The 6,000-nt window shown below is 50.4% G+C and overlaps 1 protein-coding gene across 3 annotated transcripts in view; it reads left to right on the top strand.

The window, feature by feature from the left end:
* Positions 1 to 905: 905 nt before the first annotated feature.
* Positions 906 to 6,000, top strand: part of PRKCD (protein kinase C delta) — a 56,127-nt gene continuing 51,032 nt past the window's right edge. Inside the window, exon 1 of one of the 3 annotated variants that reach the window (XM_054077052.1) lies at positions 906 to 1,019. The gene's annotated coding sequence lies outside the window, so the exon portion shown is untranslated. Of the gene's footprint in view, positions 1,020 to 1,111; positions 1,256 to 6,000 lie in introns of those variants that run through there. The other 2 variants (XM_054077051.1, XM_054077054.1) reach the window with 2 other exon arrangements.

Genomic DNA, 6,000 nt, shown 5'->3' with positions numbered 1-6,000 from the left:
CTTTTTAAAGGAAAGCCTGGAAGAGGAAGCATGGCAAAGGGGTGAGGAGATGCTCGGAGCGCTCCCCGCCTGAAGTCCTCACAGCCAGGTGTCTCAGGTGTCCCCACAAGCGTCCACCGCCAATGGGAAAGGGGCAAAAAGAACCAGTGGAGAAAGAACTGAGGAGGATGAGGGGATGGAGGAACCGAGGGGGACAAGGGGATGGAGGAGGCTGGGGGAATGAAGGGGCTGGAGAGGCTGAGGGGACTGAGGGAAGTAAGGGAACCCACAGGGGGCTGAAGGGAATGAAGGAACTGAGGGGACAGAGGGAGCGGAGGGAACTGGGGTAACTGAGGGAGTGAGGAAACTGAGGGGGCTGAGAGGGAATGAGGGGACTGCAGAAAGTGAGGGACTGAGGAAATGAGGGGACTTGAGGGGTAGAGGGAATGAGGGAGATGGAGGAAGTGAAGGACTGAGGGAATGAGGGGACAGAGGGGCTGAGGGACTCCAGGGGCAGAGGGAATTGAGGTGGCTGAAGGGGCTGAGAGCACTAGGATGACTAAAAGGGGTACGGTACCGGGCTGAGGAAGCTGAAGGATAGAGGAAACTGTGGGAAGTGTAGAAACTGATGGGACAAAAGAACCGATGGCTCTGAGGAGCGGGACGCCCCCCTCAGCGCCGCAGGCGGGACGAGCAGCAGGTGAGCGCGAGCCCGGTGGGCGGGGCTTGTGGCGAGGTGACCGGGGCGAGGAACAGGTAACAGCGCGCGCCCGGTGGGCGGGGCGAGCAGCAGGTGAGCGCGCCTGTTGGGCGGGGCTCGGAGCTCGGTGGGCGGTGCTCGACGGTCGATGGGCGGGGCTTTGGGCTCGATGGGCGGGACATGCGGCTCGGTGGGCGGGGCGATCAGCAGGTGAGCGCGCCCCGGTGGGCGGGGCCGCGGGGACCCACTCGGTCCCTCCTTCCTTCCTTCCTCACTCCCTCGCTCGCTCTCTCCCGGGACGGCGCCCGAAACTCGGCAGCGGCGGCTCCCCGGGACGCGGGTGAGTGCCGGTACCTGCCCCCGGCGCGGGGGCTGCCTCCGCCCGGCAGATCCTGGCGCGGGGTGAATGAGGAAGCGGCGTGGGCTGCGGTGCCTCCGGCCCGGCGGGGAGAGCGGCGCCCGGCCCAGCCGCGCGGGTTCCGTCCCGGGGCTGCGGGCGGCGCCCAGCGGGGACCGCGGCGGGAAAGCCCGGCTGGACCGGCGGGCACGGCGGGAGGGGTTGTGCCCCCCGTTCGGGTGAGGAGGGGCGCGGTTGGGTGTGTGTCCCCCTTTTTGGTGAGGAGGGGGCGTTTGGGTGTGTGTGTGTGTCCCCTTTTTGGTGAGGAGGGAGGCGGGTTACGCCCCCCCCGTTCAATGAGGAGGGGGGTGGGTGTCCCATTTAGGTGAGAAGGGGATCGAGTTGTGTTTGTCCCCTCTCCTTCTGGTGAGGAGGGGTTCAGGCTGCACCCCCCATTTAATGAGAAGGGATTCAGGCTGCTCCCCCCCCCCCCCAATTAATGAGGAGGGGTTCAGGCTGCGCCCCCCCCTATTTAATGAGAAGGGGTTCAGTCTGCTCCCCCCCCATTTAATAAGAAGGGGTTCAGGCTGCTCCCCCCCCATTTAATGAGAAGGGATTCAGGCTGCTCCCCCCCCCATTTAATGAGAAGGGGTTCAGGCTGCGCCCCCCCCTATTTAATGCGAAGGGGTTCAGGCTGCTCCCCCCATTTAATGAGAAGGGGTTCAGGCTGCGCCCCCCCCTATTTAATGCGAAGGGGTTCAGGCTGCTCCCCCCATTTAATGAGAAGGGGTTCAGGCTGCGCCCCCCCCCCCATTTAATGAGAAGGGGTTCAGGCTGCGCCCCCCCCCCCATTTAATGAGAAGGGGTTCAGGCTGCGCCCCCCCCCAATTTAATGAGAAGGGGTTCAGGCTGCTCCCCCCATTTAATGAGAAGGGGTTCAGGCTGCGCCCCCCCCATTTAATGAGAAGGGGTTCTGTCTGCGCCCCCCGTTTAATGAGAAGGGGTTCAGGCTGCTCCCCCCCATTTAATGAGAAGGGGTTCTGTCTGCGCCCTCCTCTTTGCTGCGGAGGGGGCGGCAGGAGCCGGGCGGTCCCTGGCAGGCACACGGATCCCCCCGGCAGGAATGCCAGGCTCGGCAACACCAGCTCCTTCTGCTTTGGCGTTTTTCCCTTCCTGCCCGGTCGCTGCTCTGTTTCTGTCCTCTTTTCGGCAGTGGGTTGGAAGCAGATGGAGTGCTCGGGTCTGTTAAAGGACCACGTTTCGCGCTGAGCGGAGGCAGGCGGTGAGAGCGGGGGGAGCAGGCATGCCTGTTGCGTTTGCGTGCGTGCCAGGAGCGCATCTCTTAAAAACCAATTTTCAGTTTATCGCTTGACAATTCCTCACTTGCGTTAGCGTGTGAAGTTTTAAAATAATTGAATTATAGCATTGTGTGGTTAAATCTGACATCTGCTTACTCGCAGGCTTGGACTGTTGCACTGTTTCACTTCTACATTATCCATGTCGTGCAGAGCTTTAATCAGGAATTGGGAGCTCTCGGAGGAGATTTATTGCAAGGATGATATTGCCTCGTATCAGGTTGCCCAGAGCAGTGGGGGCTGCCCCATCCCTGGGGTTCCAGGCCAGGTTGGATGGGGCTTGGAGCCCCTGATCCAGTGGGAGGTGTCCCTGCCCATGGCAGAGGGTGGGACTGGATGGGCTTTGAGGTCACTTCCAGCCCAAACTGCTCTGTGATTCTCATGACAGTTGGATGCTTCAGAGGGCAGAACTGAATCTCTTCCCAGTTTCAGAGCCTCTTTTTTAAGCCGGAGTTACAACGTCACATCTGGACAGATAGTCTGTGTCAAAATCCTGGAGGCACTTGTTTGGTTTAGTTACTTTTAAATCTTTGGGCCTCCCCCTTGTGTAGTTGCTACACTGTTGGCAATGTCACAAGCCAGGAAATAACCTCTTTGGCTTTCCACCTGTCAAATAATGCTGTGCACCATCGTGCTGATCAAATAGGGAGCTATAACCAAGGCAGCATTTTGAACAAGAGACTATGAGGGGCTTCCTAACTGGTTAAGCAATCATTCATAAACATAATTAAAAAAAAAAATGTAGATGCAGCTTTTGTGTTTATTTTCGTTCCTGAAAACGGCTGCATTAAAAAATCAGATATTTGTCTTTGGACTGATGGAGTTCAGTCTCCTCGCGACACTACTATGAGTACCTGAGGAAATACTGAGGGGGGGGAAGAAGCAATCACAAGGCTGCAAAACATAGATTTAGATTTATTTCTTTTTAAAGTTTCTTACTCTTACCTTGATTTTCACAACAAAATGCAGGTCTGTGCTTTAGTGAAAGAAATTTTTAAATGTTGGCACATCCATTTTCCTTGATCCATGTAGTTTTATTTGAAGTTATCTCTTTGTAAAATTGAATATAGCAAGCTCCTAAGGAAGTATGAAATACAGTATAAAATACATAACTTTTGAAACTTTGACAAGTTAAAAATTGAAACACATGATGTATTTCACCAGGTATTTGTGTGTTTGTATGTAATTCTAAACTTATATTAAAAAATAGAGCTAGAGTCAAAGAATTAAGAGTTAGCAATGCTTTTAAATTTTTTTCCTACATCTCGTAATTCACATGTAGGTGTGAAGGAATTGCTGCCACTCAGTGGCTGGTATCAAAGTACAGGACACTGTACTCTTCATGCAGGTGGGATGTATGTTGGGTACGGCGTGTGTAAAGTAATTCTGTTCAGTGAATGTGTGTGAGCTAATTGATGGGGAAGATGCTCCTGTTTTTCTGAGCACCGAAGGGCTCATTCTGAAACTGTTTTCCATTTTGTATTTCATTAATTATAACCTATCTTTTAATTAGGCGTAATTATAGAGTAGGGTCATAATTATTGAATAGTGGAATAGCATTATATAATATATTTGGCTTTTTGACCACAAAGCATAGTTTAAAAACTTCTCTGTAAAGAAAGAATTCTTTTTAAACTAGAAACTGTTTCTAAACTAGGAAACTTTCAGAATTTTGTAGCTACTCTGGTTAGAGAGACATCTTTAAAATGATCTTTCAAAGAAATCTTGGCTGTTTGATGGTATATAAATCAGGGAAATAACAATAAAACCTGTAAAGATTACGTCTTTTAATAAAATAACTGATTTTGTGGGAGAAGCATGGAAGCTCCCAGGCCTCTAAGTCTATTTCGATATCTAAAAGCCACAGTCAAGTTCATGTCAAATTGAGTACTTCAGGGCCTAATAGTTGAATTTAACCATCCATCCATGCTTCCCTTTGAAGGACTCGCTGTCACCTTGCCTCCGAGCGAGGGCACAGACCCTCTGCCCTGTGGATGCATAGCCCATCTGTAGCTGGAGCTCAGCTCTGGATGCTGCTCCGGAGAACAGGAGCCTCTTCCCTACCTCTTGCTACGCTGCGGCTTTAGGTGAGACTGTAGCACGTGTGGATGGATCAAAATTCACTTCAGTCTGGCTGATCTACAGTGAAGCTACCGTGGCACAAGCCCTGGTGTGGACTGCGCAGTGTAAATACTTTGCGGGTGTTGCCCGGCACCGAGGTGTGTGCCTGCTGGGTTGGTTGACACAGGCATTGACGTTCCCTAAAGCTAACTCAGGTGTGTCTCTTCATACTGCAGTCCAAAATGCGCTACGTTTCTGTAGTCCACCATCCTCCCAGTACATCTAGGAGGTCGGTACTTAACGTGTTGTTGAAAGAACGGAGGAAAAAGGAATGGACTAGGGATCAAAATGTTTGCTGCAGATGAGTCAAGGCTGAATGTGAAAGATGACAAGAAGGGATTTACCAGTGGAGCCTGGGGGCTGGCTCCCTCCTTTAGGAACGTTGTTAATCATCCATTGCTGAGAAAGGTAATGCGAGTTTTAACCTGGAATTATCCTTATTTTAAATGCAATTTCTGCATACTGAGTATTAGGTTCTGTCCAAAAGTTGTCTGGAAAGCACCCAAACAGTTTGTGTTCTAGTCTTTTTTTGACTGTTTTCCTTGCTCCGTGACAAAACATTTTATCTTTGTCTGACTCTTCCTTTACCTGTGTAATCTGGGTGCAGAATTTGATTCTGTGGAGCCGTGTGTGGAGTCAAAGGACAATAAGCAGGAATAGGGAAAAGGGGAAAACTGCCTGTGTTCCTTCTGAGCTATTTGAGTAGCACCTTAAAAGTAATCATTCCACAGCCCCTTGGCTGTGCTTTGCGAAGATGCAGTTAACAGAGATGAGCCTGGCTCTTTACAGCCTTGGTAAAATGATGCTGAAATGGCTTGTGTTATGTTCTCATTTAAAAGGCAGTTATTTCTACCAGTAAGGGAGTTTTTTTTTCTTAAAGAGCATTACCTGTCTAAGCCAGAGTTGCCCGGTTAGCTTGTTATGCTGTTTGAGTCATTTTGCAGAAGTCTGCCCTGTGGAAGGGGTGCACCGCTTCTGGCTCTGTACAGCCACCGAGGTTGTACAGATGGCCTTTATGGTTCAAGTTGCACCCACGTACTCCTCCTGCACCAAAGGCACCAGGAAATGGAAAGAAAAGAGAGCTCTGGCATGGGAGTGCTGGGGTGTTGCAAATCTGTCCTTGGCAAGAGTGGTGCAAGATTAATTTCTGGTCTGATCTAGACCAGACTCTGTTACTGAAAGTAACACTGATGGAGAGAATGGAAATCTGATTATTGCTGTTGGTTTTTAATCAAAAATTTATGCATCTGTCACCTTTCAGTGACAGAATAGTGCCCTGACATCTATGAAGTAAGTCATATTTTGAATCCATTAAATTAGATGTTGCTCTTTTACGATTTACAACAGACATGACAGCTTCTGACTAATACACAAATCGTGCAGTGCAGATGTACATCAATAGCTACAAATCAAAGAGGCAGGTTGTAAAGTCAATTCTTTAAAAATATTTCTCGAGCTAAGAAAGCGCATAAAACTGCAGAACAGCTTTTACAGTATCCTCCTACTGA

Source organism: Cuculus canorus, chromosome 11, assembly GCF_017976375.1.
Source record: "Cuculus canorus isolate bCucCan1 chromosome 11, bCucCan1.pri, whole genome shotgun sequence".
Classification (NCBI taxonomy): domain Eukaryota; kingdom Metazoa; phylum Chordata; class Aves; order Cuculiformes; family Cuculidae; genus Cuculus; species Cuculus canorus.
The sequence above is the reverse complement of the archived record's forward strand: the minus strand, read 5'-3'. Positions and strand labels throughout refer to the sequence as shown.